The sequence below is a fragment of the Ochotona curzoniae genome, unplaced genomic scaffold, assembly GCF_017591425.1.
Source record: "Ochotona curzoniae isolate NIBS_2020 unplaced genomic scaffold, NIBS_Ocur_1.0 contig_899, whole genome shotgun sequence".
NCBI lineage: Eukaryota > Metazoa > Chordata > Mammalia > Lagomorpha > Ochotonidae > Ochotona > Ochotona curzoniae.
Genome location: NW_024466605.1, coordinates 942,067 through 961,699, shown reverse-complemented (window position 1 = coordinate 961,699; position 19,633 = coordinate 942,067). Strand labels below are relative to the sequence as shown.

Genomic DNA, 19,633 nt, shown 5'->3' with positions numbered 1-19,633 from the left:
ATTATCTGCTGTACCTGTGAACCTGTAAGAGAGGTAATTAAAACAGGAGGTTACTAGCTAGGATTCTGGACTGAGCCATACAATGGCAGCTCACCATATTCTGAGAGCTGAGAGGAAAGAGGGTTTTTTTTTTTTTCTGAATATACTGGTTGAGGAAAACCTGATCAGGAAAGAAACACTTGAAGTGGAACATGAAATCTGAGCAAGAGCAGAAAAAAATGCAGGAAATCTCCACACAGTTCATAGATTATGAAAAATCCTATGTATTGATTTCAAAATTGGAGGTGCCCAAATGAACTGATTAGTGCCGTCTTCGCCTGAAGTTTTCGAAGCTCCATCAACCACATGGTAAAGAAGCTGGAAGCATAGGCTGCATAAAACTGACAAAGGGCAAAGGTACAGGCTCCCACCATGTAGATTTAAGATTGGGGTCCTCGGATGCACCGACAGAGCACCATTGGAGACACATTTTTCCAGCGTATGAAGTTTCACAGGCTTTGGTGTAGGTCTTCTGGTGATGGAAAATCACACGGAACTTAACAGTTCAATGCTTCAGATTCTCTCCTCACAATAGGTGTCGAGTCATTGGCACAACTGGCTTTCTTCTTTTTTTAATTTATTATTATTATTATCAATTCCATAGACTCCTGGAATTTCCCTTATCCCCTCCCTAATTCCCGCCTCCCCCCACCTAGTTCCTCTATATCATTACTAAAGTATAGTTCTTCATACACAGTCATATGTCCATCATTGCGGGCATGGACGATGGCAGAGAGTCCAGCATCCTATTGTCGAGATAGAGTAAACAGTTTCATTGGGAGTCCATCTTTGCCTGGAAGTAGAGATGCATACTGCATTGTATCCTCACCTCTGGATATGTTAGTCTCCATTACACAGTTACTATACATCCCTTTAAATAAAAATCACAATACAAAATCAACAATAGGAAGAAAAATAGAAACTTACAATGCCATGAAGTGAAATAACATGTTACTAGATATGACAGTCTCCATTACACAGCTACTATACATCCCCTTAAATGAAAAGCCACAAAACAAAATCAACAACAGGAAGAAAAAAGAAATTAACAACACCATGAAGTTAAATAACATGCTACTGAATGACGAATGTGTCGCTGAAGCAATGAAAGAGAAAATCAACAACCTTCTTGAAGAAAATGATGGCTTTTGTTGGGGGCATTTCTTCTGTTCTCAGTGTATGACATGTTAAACTCTGTGTGTGTGTGTGTGTGTGTGTGTGTGTGTCCCTGCCTAGCGGAAGGCCTGCCCACAATCTTGCTGTGTCCAGCAGATAGCGAGTTAGCTCAGTGATTCCTCCACAGCAGGGCGCTGAAGGAGAAAAAGAGGGCTTATTTATGTTGTGTGCCAGATATTATGACTTTCAGGAGAATTATTCCTACAGCACATTGTCCTTGTCTGTTTTGAATTATCAGTGTTACATCTTTTATGTACAACTACATCTTAATGACTTGGGCGTCTGCATTCTGTAATATCTAAGCAGCGAGTCTTTTATACAGAAGACAAAAGGGCCGCTCCTTGACTTGCTAACTCAGTGTGACTGTGACTCAGAGGCAGGTGGAATGAGATTAGCATTGAACCCAGTGTCCTTGGAACCCACCTTTTCACCCATGCCGGGTGACACCTGATGTAGCTACAGACCCATTCAAGCTGTAAGTAGGGCAAAAGCTCAGAGCTGAAAAGTAACGAGGGGATGCAGTATTTTCCCAGTAATTTTAAAAATACACACATCTGTGCCTATTTTCAAATGTTTCTAATGTATGCTGGATCTATCAAAAAGACAAAAGTGTTGATCAGTGAAAATGGCCATGATCGTATCTTCGAGGACGTAGATTCAGGCCCCTGAACACGCATGGCAGTTCCACAGTCCCGTCCTTCACAGCACCTCTCCCTGTTTTGAAACCTCCACTGTGTTGTAGACAGCGTGCCTTTCCTTCATCCTTCTCCCTGCTTTCCCAATTGATGATCAGCAACTTGACATGTTCAGTGCCCCGAGAGTGGCGGTGCACAGACACGTATCACGTGCTTCGTAACAGCTGCATCAATGAATAGACGGACAAAATGCAAAACAACTACAGAAAACCAGCGTCTAATAGCATACACTGTGCATATCACAACCATTTTTATTTCTGAATGGATTTTGATTGAATGTTTATAAAAAGCTATTGTTCTTCTAATTTCGAGAATTTCCATGTCTCTCACATGTGATGGAATGCGAATACAGTGAAATGCAGTGTCACTGTCTGGTAACCTTTCACAAGTCAGACACCTGTGTAAGCCACACCCCTATTCAGACACTCCTTTCCCCGGGAGAAGTCTCTGGTTCCCTTTTCTTGTCAATTGCTGTTTCCTATTTAGAGGAGGCCACTTTCATGATTTTTTTTTCCCACTATAGCTGAGTTTTGCCTATTCTAAAGCTTCTTGTAGGTAGATTTACAAAGTATGTATTTTTGTGTGTGTTTAGTACATTGTTTTCAGGTCTCCTAAACACATATGCATAATATGCAGGTTTTTTTAAAGTTTACTGAATGCAATTCTGCTCACAGAAATCTCACAATTTGTCCATTCCCCTCTCGTACAAGTGTTTTGTTCTGTTATGTTTTGCTATGTTTTTTATTCTTTTGGCAGATATGTTTTACTTGTCTAAGTAAATATCTAGTAGACTTGCTAGGTTATAAATTATGCATACTTTTCGCCCAATAAGAAACTGCTGAAATCCAAAGTAGCTGCAACTGCTTTGTATTCCCTTAAGACACATGTAAGAATTCCACATTCTCACCAACATGTGTATTGCCACTCCTTTATAATTTTAGCCATTTCAGTCAGTTTGAAAGGGTGTTTCATGTTGGATTGAATTCACGTTGCCACATGGACTAATTATGGCTAGTCCTTTTTTTTAAATAATTGTTTTATTTTTATAATGATGCTTGGTTGATCAGGTTGGGAAGGACTGAGGTTTAGGGAAAAGTGAATGAAATCATTGTTTCCCAATTTGCTATTTCTTCCTCTTGTTTCTAGGGGAAGGGGGGAAATAAAGGGGGAAGCCATACCTAGCTTTCCGAATGTCCCAGTACCCAAGGATGAGGAACCGCCACCCCATACCCCCCCAGGGTGTCAGTATGTGCATGTTCCAAGGGTTCTGCCCAAGTGGTTTGGATAGTTCTGCAATGCTGTCGATTTCACCGATCTGGGGATGATGCAGCCCTCCAAGTGTCCATTGGCTGACATGGTCAACCTCAGGTCTCCATTCACCCAGATTGTTGCTCTCATCGTTTGGCTGGGGTAGTTGTCCAATTTCTTCTATTCTCCTTCTGCTAAGGTACCAAATGAGTTGCCATATTCTCCATTTGCATCAGGGTCTGTGTCTACTGCTCTCTGCCTCTTACTACTAAGGGCATGTTCTTGCAGGTGAGCCCATGGACCTGAACCAGGCAACCCAGATCTAGCACCCCTGGGATCACAAACCTGGCAACCACCTCACAAGTGGGCACAGGGACCTGGGCCGTTGTGACCTGAGCTCCAACAGATCCTTCACCCATGGGGCTCACGAACCTAGCAGCTCCCTCATAGGTAGGAAAAAGGACTTGGGACATGGTGACCTGAGCCCCACTGGATCCCCGGGCTCATGAACTCACAGGTGGGCATAGGGACCCGGGCCATCATTACCCGGGCCTCACCAAATTTCCCACTGGATCCCCTGCCCCAGGGGCTCATAAACCGGGTACCCACCTTACAGGCAGGCACAGGGACCCGGGTCATGGCTAATACTTTTAATGGGCGTATTGTTACTTACATATCTTCTCTTGTGAAACCTTTGTTCATATATCCTCTTTGTGTTTAAAGAAGTTTAGTTGGTTTCTTTTTTAACATAAACTCCATAGTAGTCAGATGGCTTCATGTATTGCAGATACTCATCCTTGTCAGATCCATGGGTTTTATGTATGTTTCCCTGGTCTGTGACTAGACTATTCATTTGGTTAAATATTATCTTTTGATGAGCTGGCTTGGTGAAATTCTGGAAGTGTAATTTATGTTTCTTTATTGTATAGGTATTGCTTTTTGTGTCCCATCTAGTACATTTTTGATGTTATCCATGATGAGAATATTCTTGTATATCTTCTACAAACTTTATAGCTTTCAGTTTTATACCTAGGATTATATTATTTTACAATGAGGATTATCACAAATGAATTTTTGTGTATGGTATGAGGTGAAATTTATAGACTTACACAGTTCACAACAAATTGTTGAACACGCTGACTTTCCATCATTGAGTTTCTTTGAATTTCCTTCATTGAGAGTCTGTTATTTGTGTGGAGGTCTATTCTGGGACATTCCATTGTGCCCAACAGCTCTCGGTCTATTTTTATAACAGTACCACACTCTGGTTTTGTTGTTGTTGTTTTAGCACTACTTGAAGTAATGCGAGTTCTTTGTTCATCTTTTTCAGATTGCTTGGCTGTTTTGAAGCCTTTGCATTTCCTTACAAGTTTTACAATCAGCTGTTGAATCTCAATGTAGACAGCTGTTGTCATATTTAATGGAGTTGAAGTCAATGCATATCAGTTTAGAAAGTATTCTAATCCATTAGCATCCTATCTCTCTAGGAGATGTTTCTTTAAATTCTATCATCAATATTTTACGGCTTTTAGCATAAATATTTTGCACAGTGTTTATTAAATTTATCCGCAAGCATGTTCTATTTTTGAAATTTTTTGTTTGTGTTTATGACTGACATATAGAAAATGCAATTGATTTTCATAAAATGACCTGGTATAACCTAATAATATAAATGATTTGGACTTTTAAAAACTTTTTCTGTTTGCATTATTTATTCATTGAAAACTACAGAATCCTGTTTGTACTATCACGTTTTGCTTCTAATAGCAGATCAAATCTTAAGAAAGGTAATTATTCTTATAGTTCAATAAAGAATGATAAACAAGATTAGTCTAAATGGTTAGTAATGTGTATACTGTAGTTACTGACTCAGTCTAAGTGTTATTTGCTCCAGAAAACTAATGACACAATATCCTAAGTTTTAATTTAATAAGGAAAACAGTCTTATCATGCTTAGTGTGTAACCTAATTCAGAGAAAAAGGAAGCTAATTGAATCCTGGAATGATAGAGTTCCGCAGTCAGAAAGTTTTAGCAATCTTTCCTTAGGCTTTTGGTTCTTCTGGTCTCCATAAGGCTCAGCTCGAAGGCCGCTGCTTGCTTAGAAACTGTGGCATTTTGGTTATGGAGACTGGCCGTGACACATCATCACCCCACTTTGGATTGCAGCTTCCTGTGAGTGCAATGCCAGGGAGGCAGCAGGTGAAGGCTAAAGTGGTCCCTTCCACTCAGCTTGGAGACTCCAGTAGGGTTCTAGACTCCCGGAACTGTTGCAGGTGTTTGAGGAGAGAGCCAGTGGGAAGAAAACCTCTGCCTGCCTGCGTTTTGTGTCTCTGTCTCCACCTTTCAAACAAAATAAAAGCAAATGCATAGCACTCTTTTTAAAGAATTTTTAGTTTGATTTATTTGAAACACAAAGTAACAACACGACTGACAAGAGAGGTATCCACTGGTCCACCACACAAGTGGCTGTGGTCCGGCCAGACCATGAGCTAGAAATTCTATCCTGGTCTCCCAAATTGGCTGCAGGGGCCCAGCCATTGAGGCCAGCGTCTGCTCTTTTGCTAGGTGTTGTCAGGGAGCTGGATTAGAAGCAGTGCAGCTGAGACTCAAACTGTTGTTCTGATATGGAATGCTCACATTAAACACAAACCCAGAAACATGTATTTTTTTCTAGAAAAACAAGCAATTAGAGCCAGATATAAATAGAATATTCATTATGCAGACCTTTATCATTTATTATTTGAAATAATTTATGATGAAAAGTGAATGATCATTTCCTTGTTTTGGCAGAGTGTTTTCTGTTATTTTCATTTGCAGACGTGGGGCAAAAGAACCTGTTTGAAAATGTAATATTTCCAAGCTGCACAGTGCTGGAAAAATGTCTGATATTGCGGACTTAAATGCCTTCCATTGACAGAGCCCAAAGACAGGGAGGAAGGGATGACTTTCTGCTAAGTCAGTGCTGGATCCCTGACTGCGGATTGCCAGCACACCCTCTGCCAGTGACTCAACATAAGCCAGTTAGACCACTGAATAATTAACTGTTCTCTAAAAACAGTGGGAATATGGGAAATATCTATTGCTAAAATATTTAAAGGATTTGCTTTGAGATCAAGTAGAGCGGCCTGACACGGTGGCCTAGTGGCTGAAGTTCTGAGATCCCATATGGGCGCTGGTTCTAACCCCAGCAGCTCCCCTTCCCATCCAGCTCCCTGCTTGTAGTCTGGGAGAGTAGCCGAGGATGGCTCAAAGCTTTGGGACCCTGCATCTGTGGGAGAGCTGGAGGAAGTTCCTGGCTTCCGGCTTCATATCGGCACAGCACTGGCTGTTGTGCTCACTTGGGGAGTGAATCATCGGATGGAAGATCTTCCTTTCTGTTTCTTCTCCTCTCTGTATATCTGACTTTGCAATAAAAATAAATACTTAAAAAAAAAAAAGAAATCAAGTAGAGAATCGGTACAACTGATGGTCAGCATATTTTTAAATTTATTTATTAGGAAGTCAGAATTACAGAGATAGTGATGATAAGAACCAAAAGCTTCTTCCAGGTCACCGACGTAGATCACAGGGCCCAAACTCTTAGGCCACCTTCCATTGTTTTTTCCAGGCTACTAGCACAGGGAGCTAGATTGGAAGTAGAGCAGCTGGGACATGAAGCAGTGTCCACATTGGATGTTTAACTCCATATGCTACAGCGGTGGCCCTTAATGCTCAGCGTTGGAGGAATGGAGTAACTGGTGTGTGCTATATACCTTTAACGGAAGATCCTGCTCCCACATTCATGACCCTATCTTATGCAAAGTAAATATAGGAATGCAAACACATCAGATTCTCTCCTCACAGGGACCTGAGCTGGAAGAGACCAGGGTTTGTGAGGAGAAGTCGTATCCCTGGAGAGCCCACTATAATTATGACTCCCTCTGGGCTGCAGCTGCTGTTCAAGTTTGTGAGAAAGGGGATGAATTTCAAGGGGATGCAGGCAGCTTATCTGGGGCTTGAAATCACATCAGTATTCTGGGAATCAGATGGAGCAGAGTTTCCTTAAAATAAGTCAATGTGAGAGGGAGAGGTCTCCACTTTTTAAATTATTTCAGGTGATCCTGAGTTGGCTGCCTTGTATCTTGTTCCATTTGACCTTGGCTTGGCCCACCCTGCAGCCACAGAGCAGCTTAGACCCTTCGATTTCAAGACAGTGATGCTCCTTTCCCTGCAGTTTTCCAAGTTACTCGGTGGATCTGTTTTACGCCTGGCATTCTAGGTACAAAGGGTGCATGATTTGCCAAAGCAACCAGCACAGCGGTTCTGTGCAACCGTGAGCCAATGTTAAGGTATTCGCCATTTGTCACTCCTCCCATGGTCAGTGCCAGAAGCTGGGAGTTGCAGGCTGGGGAGTCATCTGACAGTGTGGCTGTCATCTGAACTGAGCTGTTGCCTCTGCTATTCAAGGTGGCTCTTTCCATTCTGGGGAAGAATGGCTTATGCATGGTTAGTAGAACTTCAGGTGGCAATTAACCCGATTGCCACAAATTCCATCCCCAGAGTCCCTCAAAGCAGGCTTGTTCAGGACATGCAGATTAGTGATGGCAGAGTGAGAGCAAAGCTTGGTTATGATGGAGGAGTAAGAAGCCTGTGGGGGATGAGATGGCTACTTGGCTATACTGGTTTGTAGAAACTTGTCTAGTCACCAAAAGGAGAATGGCAGTTTGTTCTAAACAGTGCAGTAAAAGGAGGCAGAAAAGATAGCTGTGACCCAGGACTGGTTTGTTATTGAGGGGTATCATTTTTTTTTCTTCTTTTAACCTCTTAAGGGTCTCCTGCTGTGGTAGATGCTTCCCACAGAATGAGCTGTCCCAGAGAGCACCAGCATGAACTGTCCTTCGAGGTCATCACTTTGCATCACTGGCTGTTAGTTAGGGCTGCGTCATACTCAGCCAGGTTCAAGTTTGGCAGGCACCAGACTCTAGCTTTTAAAACAAAAACCATCTGAGATTAACAGGGACGTTTCGAAACCATCACCTTGGTCAGAAGTGGGTAGAAAACAACCCTCTGTGTTAAATGCTGTCTTCCCAAACCCTTGTGGAATTTGGACTGAAAAACCATCTCATCCACAGGTGGAAATCATGTATGTAATAAGCACATTGGATTGAGGATTTCATTTTTTAAAAACAAAACAATACCCCCAATGATTTCTGCCTGGTGTGCTGAGAACCAAGTTTTCAAAGGGCCGTGCCTAACCTAAACCTGTACTATATGGGTCCACTCATCATCACCTTAAATTAAGATACCCGGGAGGCACTTCTGGGGAAAGAGAAGGTACATTGTAGCTAACTGGATGTTCAGGATAGGGCAGGTTCATAATGTGGTGTCTGATAGAAGTGCCTTCTGGCAGGTGCAGAGGAATCACGTGATGATTCAGGATGCAGAGAAAGAACCCGGCAGAACTTCCTGTGTTCTCAGATAAATAAAGGCCTCTCTTAGGAACCAGCCTCTGAGGACACATCCCTTGTGACCCAAATACCTCCCAGTGGCCCCTGCTTGATCATTAGATTCAGTCTCCACTTAGTTTATCAGCTTTTACTGTTAAGGCATTAGAACTCGGACATCTGCCTGAATTTGGGGGAGCGGAACCCCACTGATTCATAGCATGCTTTGATGGATGTTAGAAGCTGGGTTACTGGATGTTGTAGCAGAGATGGTACAGACCCACTTGAAGTTTTCTTGACAGTCTTCAAACAACCTTGTTTTTCTCTTTTTGATGAACCTAACTCCCCTTGTATCTTTCTACCTCAAAATGCTCGAGGCATTCCTAAGTTTTGAGAGCCAAATGAATTGAGGTAAATAACTTCATCATGGGCTGTTTATTTCCGTGTGGACTAACTGAAGTCCCGATCAGGTGACTTGGATCAAGTTTTTAGAAACAATATATTGGTTATATGTTATTTCTTTGCTTCATCCGTGACACAGTCCTTTATTCTACCATTTTCCCCTTCCTTCTGCTCACTAGTCTTGACCTCCAACCGTGTGCCAGGTACACAGTGCTGCCGATAATGCAGGAGGCAGGAGATGGTGCCTTTTTAGTCTGTGATAAGTGCAAAGGGAGGGATATGGGAGAGGAATAGCTTCCTTTGAATAAGCTGGTTAGTGACAGCTTTCCAATAAAGCTGATATTTGCAACTGTGACCTGAGGGGTTCATGCGTGAACATCTGTTCCTTCCCAGTAGAGGTGTCAGCAAGACGAGAGAGAACTTGGTGCATCTGTGGGCTAATGACAAGCGCAGTGCCAGAAACTGCTGAGAGGGGCAGGCAAAAAACATGAGGCTGGAAATAGATGGGGGTCATTGGAAGAAGTTCTGATTCTAGATGAAGTGCAGAAAGATGTCTGCCTCCTATTGAGTCTCCTTAGGAAATGGTTTGTTTCCATTCTGGGGCACCTGCTCTTTCTTCTGCCCGGAGTGGGTCCTTCTCCCATCCTTGTTCAGAATGCAGCCCTCACGTGTTTCCTGTGTTCAAAGCCCCATTGATGGCATCACGATCAGACATGCAAGGTAGCGAGTGTTTCTGATGAGAGGTATTTGTCTCTGTTGACGACTATACCCAAATCACAGAACTGCTGTAGTACTGAAGACAAAGACAACTAATGGGGGTCTTTTAAAAAATATCAAATGTTTATTTATTCATTTATTTACATTTGAAAGGCAGATTTACAGAGAGAAGGAGAGAGAGAAAAAGAGAGAGGATCTTCCATCTACTGGTTCACTCCCCATATGACTACTATGCTTAGAGCTGAGCTGAACTGAAACCAGGAGCCAGGAGCTTCTTCCAGATTTCTCATGTAGGTTCAGGGATCCAAGGAATTCAACCATTCTCTGTTGTTTTCCCAGATCATAAGCAGGGAGCTGGATAGGAGATGGAGCAGCCAAAACTCAAACTGGGTCCCATCTGGGAGCTCTTAAGGTAGAGGATTAGCTTGTAGAGCCACCTGCCAATCCTGGATCTTAGGTCTTATGAAGGGTGTCAGTAGTGCCCAAGTGCATGTGAAAACAAAATCTTCTTTAACATGTGTTGAATCAAGGTGGAAGTCAATTCAGAAAGAGCATATCAACTCTTGCTTATTACCTGGGGAAGTTTATTTGTAGAAACTAGGAGACGATCCTAGCAGGCATCCCACTACAGTACGCATTTCAAGATAGAGGATCAACTCACTGATTAAGTCCTGTCTGTTGGGGCAAGTGAGAGAACCGGAAGCTGAGTAGGGAGGCAGAAAGTTTAGGATGTGGGAATAGGATCTGGAACTTAGAGGAGTTAAGGAGCATCAAAGGGCATACAGAAGGTCCTCAGGTGAGGCAGCTTGCTGGATGGGAGTGACAGGCAGAAGACAGGGGGTCGTACAAGGATGCGGGGGCAGGGCGTGACTGGAGCTACACCCCCTTTCATCACACTCTCCGCTAGCGTGATCCCTGTGTGCGTGTTTGGTGCCATCAGTCCTGCTGCATTTAACTGACTTAGTCTTATCTTGAAGTTCTCAAGTGTTTGCCTGTGCCTTATTCCTCTTTGCATCATCTCTGGTTGTAAAACAGTTCTGGGGAGACTGTCTATCTCTTGCTTCCCCAACTGAAGACTCACTCTGCCATCTCCAATGTCCGTGGTGCAATCAGAACCAAGGCTCTCAAACGAATGATGAAACACTTTCCAGTGTTGAAGACTTGCCACAAAAGTTTGTGCTTGGTTTCAGGAGGTTTTTTTTTTTTTGTCCATTGAGTCCAATCAAACAGAAGCCGAGTTCCCTCTCGTGCTAAAATATTTCCAGTCTCTGAAAGCTGTATGTATTTTACCTAAGAATCGGCAGAAAATAAGATCTTAAAACAGATAATTATAGAACACAATTCCAAATTGAACGGTAGAGGAAGAGGTGCCAGAGAAAGTACGCAGCTTAGATTATACCTGGTTATTTTTGCATTATTATTTTTAATGTGTTTTGACACCTCAGCTGGTGTATGCATGCTTGCTTTGATCTTCAGAGCATACATTGTGGGTTAGGTAATTAAACTGCTAATATGGCTCGTGCTCCTGTCATATTATTGGGATGGGACTGAGATGAGAACACAGTGTGATGTAGGAGAAAGCATTTTCATTTATTCATACATCCATCCATTCATTCTACTTAGCAAGTGCTTTTAATAGGAGAGACTCTGTGCTGAAACTTAAAAGGAAATACTGAAATATCCATGATTCATCTCTGGTTTCAAAAGACTTAAAAGTGTGGAGAAGGGGAAGAAGGGACAATGCTATCTTTATTGAAATAAATAAAACACAAAATATGGAAAAGAAAGCACTTAGGAGCTAGCTACCACCTTACTTTGGGATTTGTGAATGGAGGAACATTGATTTCCAACTTGGGATTAGCATCAGAATTCTAGAAAGTTGGAAACAGGTTTTTGTAGAGCTGAGAGATCAGTTTGACTAAAGGTGCAGGGATAAGCCAAAGGTCCAAACATGATTAACAGTCAGGCAGAAGGGCAGCTCTGTTAGCTGTGTAGGTGAGATAAGGCTTGGGGAAATGCTGAGGACTCAAGTATACGTCATTTTGTATATCCTAAAAGGCCAACTTTTTCCTGCTTGACTGCTCTACTCTCATCCTTGATGGTTCTGAGTGAGGAGATCCTGGACGCCAGGTTATCAGCTGGACGCAGTGCGGAGGGGACTGGGGGAAGAGGAGGCCTGGAACTAGAGGAAGGTGCCTTGCGCTGTGTTTTGCATGATGTGTCTCCCCCTAGGCAAGATGACAATGAGCCAGAGCATTAGCATTTTCAGATACTCCAGCCAGGCCTTGGGAACACTGATAGAAAAAAAATGCAAAGTTAATGAGTAATATGAATAATAACTGATTTTTCTTCAATTTGAAAGCCTATAAGAAGTGTAGTTGGTGAACATTACAGCAGTCTATTTACATCCTGTAGGGCAATTCTTTCATCATCTGGGACAGGTTTTTGCCTATTAGTGTTACTAATGATGCTAATAAATGGAATACTGTCTAAAGAAGCTTGGTTAACTGTTCATCATCACTTACTAACTTTCAGAAGAGAGGAACTTGCCCTTTAGAACATAATCATATTTGCAGTGGTACCTTCTTTCATGTTCTGTGGCTATGCAGAAAATTAGAATCCTACCCAACTTTCCAATTTCAGAGTTGGTGACTGTATTGGAAAGACCCTTATACTGCAAGTATGGGACTTTGGTCTTTTGGCGTGAGAGACTGGCCAAGGAAAGGGTGAAAGCAATGCCAAAGCATATCTGCCCAAATCCAGGCCACCTGGCCATTCTGTAGTGGTTGATTTTGGCTCCAGTCTGACAGCTGATGACAACAGTTCAAGCTGCTGAAGAATAAACCCTTGGGGCTCTTCTGTAGTGCAGCAGGTTAAACCTCTGACTTAAAGTCTGGTTATCTCCCAGGGGTAGCTGTTTGGGGGCCACACTTAGGCTGCAGCTCCCCCCTGCTGATATACCTGAAATAGCAACAGAAGATGGTTCAAGTCCATGGGTCCCTAGGTGCATGTCAGAAACCCAAATGAAGCTACCGGGCTCCCTGCTGTGGCCATGTTGGGAGTGAACCAGTGGATGAAAGATTGCTCCCCCAGCCCCTGTGTGTCTCTGTGTGTGTTTGTGCCTTTCAAATAAATAAACATTAAAAAAAAATCCACCCTTGTTCCTCCCAGCCCTTCGGTGGTGCTGGTTTGAGGATCGTTACTGTGTAGTATAAGCTTAGCCCTCCTTGGGTTCCAGGAAGATGCTAGACTGACTGGTCAGTCTCTGGCCTCTGTGGCTGGTGTGTGTTTATCAAACAGAAGAAGGGCTGCTTGGGAAAAGATGAAGCATCGGGAGAGCTGTATTCCTGGTGTATTTCACTTGTCTCTAAAATCGTAGTTGTAAACCTATTCCAAAAAGTCTTTTATGTTTTGAAGATTTACTTATTTGGCAAGGCAGAACAATAGAGAGAGAAAGAGAGAGAGAGAGAGAGAGAGAGAGAGAGAGATTTTTCCATCTTCCATCACTGTCCAAATGACTGCTATGGCTGAGCTAGGCTATGCTGAAGCCAGGAGCCAGAATTTCCCATGGGTTTCTGACGTGATGTCATTGGGCCACCTGCTTGGGCCACTGCTTCCACTGCTTTTCTAGGCTCATCGGCAGATAACTGGACCTGAAGAGGAGCAGCTAGAACACAGACTGGTTCTCTGGTATGGGATGCCAAAGCTTCGGGCAGTGGCTTAACCTGCAGTGAACGATGCTAGCTCCCAAATTAATTGTGTTTTGTTTTAAAGTTGACACAATAGGCTAGATGTTCTGCAGTGAATAACATTGTGAATGGCTATGAAAATATTTTAAAAATCAGATTTATTCAAAGCGGAAAATGGCTATTAATGTATTTGTTTACTATCTTATTTTGACAACTATTTAGTGAGCACCTGCTACGTAACAGGTCTTGTGCTAAACCCTGGGGTATAAATATGACATTCTCCCAAGATAGAAAAGAAGACAGCCTGTCTCTCTCTTCAAAACCTTCGCAATATATTGTGATCTCTTTGGCAAATGAGATATTGTGCAAAGCTTTTTTCCCTGAGTTTCTTCAACATGTTTTGTGTCTGTAAAAGCACAGGAAAGAAAGATACAAAAGTGTAGCTCATTCTACACTTTGCAGTATAGTTTTTTTTTTTTTAAAGAAAAATCCTGCTGTTCTCTTCATCTCACAAGTGTGTTTTCCCAGGAGAATGGGGGCTCAATAGCTGAGGCTGAAGAAGCAGTGAGCACCCTAATAAATGGTATATGGACTTTGTGTGGCTGTATGCCCCAAAACCAAATCGTCTTGAGTTGAAAATGGGTTAATTCAAGATTGCTGGTGCTTTGTTGTGGTGGAGTCACCTGCCAGTTGGCCTTTCAACACGAACTTAATGAGGTGATTGTCATTTTATAGAACCTACACCAATCTGGGGATGCATTTGTACCCGATGTGCACTTTGCCTTCTAGAAGCATCTTGGCTAGTAGGTATTACGATGATTTTCACACTGCTTCAAGCATGCTCTCAAAATCCTCCAAGGATCTACGTGATTGAAAACAAAGCAAAAACATCCCCCAAAATCTTGGAAAAATCACTTTAACTGAAAAATACCATTAATCCTCCCTCATCTTTTGGTTTCACATCAGTGAATTCAGCCAACAGAGAATGAAAAATATTCAGGAAAAGGATCACATCCGCACTGAACGTGTCTGGACTTGTCCTTGCCCCTATTCCCTAGATGGTAGAGGAAAGTAGCAATTTGCTGGTCTACAGATTGTACCAGGTCTTAGAAGTAAGTCTAAGGTGATGGAGAAAGCACATAGGTACATGCGGATGAAGGCCTTTTACATAAGGGGTTGAGCATCTGCATATTTGGGTATCCTCCTGAACTAAATACCCATGGCTACCAAAGGTTGACTATTCATAGCATTACAACTCAGGCTTCTTTAGAGATACAGATGCTGGTGAGGAACTACCTACAGAACTGTAGACCCTGTGTTTGGAAGAGGAGTCCTAATCCCGTATGACCTAAGTGAATGGCCTCAAAAACGAACGAGAATATGCCACAATTTGAGTATTTTTACAAATATGCTCAATGAACCATTTATGGAAACAGCTAGGGGGCCAGTGAAGTGGGAACAGAGCTTTTCACAGAGAGCAGCTGGCAAACTGTGAAATGATTTGGAATGAGTTAGCAGATATCACTATTGTGTAAATAAGTCTTTATTTTCCCCTTGCAGTTACGTGTAAAAGGCATCTGTCACTTGGTGCAAATGCTTCCTGAGGCATGAGTAGCTAAGATGCTACCAAGTGCCAGTAAGTCAGCCAGATTCAGTGTGGTGTCTTCAGAGTCCTGACCCTGCCTGTGAGCTCAGTCTGTGACTCTGCAGCAGTGACAGTCTGACCTCTCCGGGCCTGCGTTTCCTCCCCGTCAATGTGCAGGCACAGGTGACATGCAGCATCTCCTCTAGCATGCTCACCCGTCATTTCCACTGAGGGACTCTTAGATCTCAGAAGAACTTCTAATTGGAAGTCTGTGCTTGGGGTATGAATAGTTCTACTTCCAAATGGGGTTGCATGTGGCACCTGGTCTAAGCATAGTGATCTGACCCTATGTGAAAGGGTTTTATTTTGTCACCTCGCTAAGCTTTTTAACCGCCCACAGACTCTTCTAACTTTTCTAGTCTAACAGCAAGACAGAGATGGGACAATAGCTAAAAGATGTGAAGTATTACTTAAATATAGAGTCTGTATCTCGACATATAGCCTTCTGCAAACCAATCAATACACAAGGAGTTTCTGGAAAAATCTCACTTACCGGGGATGTACTTCCAATTCCCAAGGGTTGATGCCTACCTGTTCCTCCAACTCGTGGACCTTTGTCCTCTCTGTTCCGTACACCTCCACTTAATATCCAGAGGCCATCTGTAATGTTCCTGTTTTCAGGCCTAACACAAGCACTGCAGGAGAATCAATGATTAGCGACCTCTGGGATACACATGCATATCCACATGTATTCATGCATGATTACTGATCATCTGTGTTGTCCCTAATGGCCGCTCAGTGTCTCCAGGTGTGTTTACCATGTGAAGGGAATTTTCCATTATTGCAAGGCAATCCTGGGCATCCATTTCTGCTGAAAGCTCCCACAAAGTCCACCCTGGTCTTGGTAACATTCACAGATTCTGGACAAAAATGTAAGAATCATCTGCTTAAAGGAAATGAGGCGCAATCACAACAAGGCAGAAACTCCAGAGAAGTGAACGCTTGGGAGGAAGAAAGAAACGACAATGAAGAAACAACCCCCTCCCTCCCTTCTCCTGGGCTGGTTCTCCTGAGCAACCAAGCTGGTGTCTGAGACCTAGCAGAAATCCACAGCCTTCCGACTTGAAGAGCCACAGGTGGAGTTCCTGGGAAGGAACACTAGAGAAGGAGGGGACCAGCCAAAGGAAAAGAAAGTTGCAGAGGAGAAGCACAGCCGAAATCTGCCCTTGACACTTACAGAATTCCAACGCCCAGCAAGCCAGGCGAACCTGACCGCACAGAGCAGAGGCAACTGCCCCATCGTGCCACACGCACACTAATGACGCACACTGTCATTCCCAGTTGGGGTTCAACGGAATCCATCACCGGATTCACTTAGTGCTCTGAAGGAACAGAGTGGGTCCCAGAGTTGATACCAGACTTCACTGATAATGTCTGGAAGCAATCCTAGATAATACACAGGCAAAGGAAGAAATAGGAAAACGTGATTCCCTTCAAGGGAAAAAGCCATCAACAGTTTATCAAGGAAAGGAGTTCCCGTGTGTATGACCAAGGAAATAAAGCAACGCAATCATAACGTGTTGAGAAACACAGTCATTAAACAACAGAAAAAGAGCCACCTGGAAATTTTTGATTAGGAAACTAAAACCAACAACAACAACAACAACAAACTGAGTGGGTAGGGATTATAAAGTGAATTGGATTTTATCAAAGGAGTCAATGAACTTGAAATTATCTCAGTGAACTTGAGAAATTATCTAACCTTAAAAATGCCAAAGAACTTTAAAAAAAGTGACACAGTAGTATCAAAATATCTACCATAAATGAAACCAGCAAATTCACATATTTAAAAGCTCATGAACTCTAAGTCGGATGAGTAGAAGGAAAATCACACTTAGAGTAACCACCTACATCATAGTGAAACTGTTGAAGATTAAGAAACAGATATCTTAAAATCAGTTGGAGAGAAAGCCATGTTTTATAAAGAAAGAAGTAGCAATGCAAATTGTAGCTGATTTCTCCTCAAATGAAACTTAAATCCAAAAGTGACTAGACATTTTCAAAGGGTTGATTTAAAAAAAAAAAAAAGGTCGACCAGTCAAGAATGGTGGTGTTCTAGACATTTTCAAATACACAAAACCTGAAGAATTTGTAACCAGAAGAGCTGTGCAGGAAATGCCAGAGGGAGGTCTCCAGCCTGCAGAGAGGTACCAGGTGCAAAAGCAAATTGTCCTGAAGCATGGAAACTGGCCAGCAGAGATGACTAAGAGGCTGCTTTCAGAATGCTGCCGGAGGAGTGGCTATCAGGTCTGCTGGTTAAGAGCCTGCTGAGAGATGCTCTTGCCCCACATCAGGTTACCTGACCTGCACTCTGGCCTCCAGCCCTGACTGCAGCCTTTCCTGGGAAGCTGTGCAGATGGTTCAGGCATCTGAGTTCTTCCCCCTTGTGTGAGGGATCTGGAGTAACTTCCTGGCTTTGTCCTCAGCCCAGCCTGAGCCTGTGTAGGTGTTTGCTGAGTGTAGCGGATGGGAGTTCACTTTCTTTCAATATCTCTGTCTCACCAATAGATATCTTTTAAAAAAAATTGTGAATCCAAGTGAAATATAAATTTATTTTGGTGCAGAAAATTTTGAAATCCATGCACAGCTTTTTCCACTATAAGAAATGTCTAGAACTTTTTGAAGACATCTTATATCGATAAGCCATTTGTGTTTATTGCTGGATAATATTCCATTGTACAAATGTACTTTTTTTTTTAACTGTCGCTTAGTGGACAATTGGGTTTTTGTCATGTTTGGTTACTGTGAATAATACTGTTTGAGTGTTCATGAAACGATTTTGTGTGGATATGCGGGATTTGTATGCTGTTTTTCTAATGTGAGTAAATTGGGGTCATGAGTTTTTTAGGGGTGACTCGTAGAGATAAAGTGGCGTTTTTATCACATTCTACCAAATGCACCTGTCATCAATATGACAGCATTTTTGAGGTTTAACCCTGGTCACCCAGCTCAGGGTCATTGTGGTCAACTTGGTCATGCAGTGCTTGCTGAAAGGAAGCCACCCTGTTTATCCTGCATTGAAGGAGTGAAGGTTTAGCCTTCACTGTCCCAAGACTGGAACACAGAAATGATTTGTAATTCTTCTGCATAGATTTGTCTGCCTTCTCTGCTTATTCATTCAACCCTTCATGTGTGTCAGTATGGAGTGATGGATGAGTTTCTTCATCCTTTGGATTATAATGCGATTCTCTGTTTTGTTGCTTGCATTCTTTTAGGGTTTGCTCTTTGAAACTGATTCTGTCGACTCCCATGCCCTTTTTTAATGCCACATTGTGTGTGTGTGTGTGTGTCCCTTTTCTTATTTCCTGGCATGAAATAATTTCGGTTCAATTTGTGTATTTATTATCTCCGTCCTACAAGCAGCCCTTTCCAGAAGGAATACTGGTTCCTTTCTTTCTGGAGAGAAATCAGCCTCCGTGATTGGGTACCAGGTTGCTTGTTTACTCTGATTGATCTCCTCCCTTTTATTCCATATTGTCAAATTCTTTCCCTTCAGGGGGTTATTCCTTTCTCCCCCAAATTCAATCTGTGCGGTTAAGCTCATCATTCCTCTACTCAAGTCTCCTAAATGGTCTCCGTCTTCAATCTATTTCCCACTTGGCAACCAAAGAGGTTTGTATAAAATACAAATCTCATTATGCCATTACCCTAGTTTAAAAAAAGAAAGAAAGAAAACCTTCATAAGCCCAGTATTGCCCTCAGGAGAAAGTTTAAACTTAATATTATTGGAAATGTTTTGGGGATCTGGTTCCTCTCTTTGTCTCCAGCTCTGAAAACATCCAACCTCAGTTTATACTCCATTTTTATTCAAATAATCATAGTTATGAGCTCTGGCTTGGAAGTCTTTCCTTCTTCCCCTTGTGTGAGTGTGCACACATCTACATACTTATACATGTACAAACTCACAATCCACACACACATCCACACACTCACACATTCACATGCATGCACACACTTTCACACATACATCTACACACGCACGCACTCACATATGCAAACTTACACATACACCCACACACACTCACCTTCACACACACACTCATACCTTCACACACACACACACACACACACACACACACACACACACACACACTCTCTCTCACACTTTGCTGGGTAGATTTCTACTCAGCCTCCAGAGCCTTCTTTACATGAATGTTCTCTAGGAACTTTCCTTCCCTGGGCTGATTTGCAGCTGGGGACACTTCTTGCATTCCCCAAAAGGGACCTAGCAGTGGTCTTCTACCTACTGCAACACTCTACATATTGTTTGACAGTGACCTTGTCACATGCCTCCTGCCTCTCGTCTGAGGGCTCTGTTACAGCAGTGACCTTGGCTCATTGGTTTCATCACACTGTTTATCACATTTGATACAATGGTTGTCCCTTAATATGTACTAAGCATATGTTTGTTTAGAAAATAAATACGGGTTTTCCCCATCATCCTAGGCTTAGGATCCAGTGAATGCAGATATGTCTGTGGAGCAATATGGCTTGCCCTCCATAAACAATAATGCATCCCTGTAGGTGGAGCATCTCTCAGTACAGGAGTTATCAACTCCTATGCAAAGACACAAACCCACTATGTTTAGCCGGCTTTC

The 19,633-nt window shown here is 42.6% G+C and overlaps 1 protein-coding gene across 1 annotated transcript in view; it reads left to right on the top strand.

Moving 5' to 3' along the window:
* The window catches only part of ZMAT4 (zinc finger matrin-type 4), a 244,525-nt gene that overhangs the window by 170,228 nt on the left and 54,664 nt on the right, over nt 1-19,633 (top strand). The gene's annotated exons all lie outside the window — the stretch shown is intronic.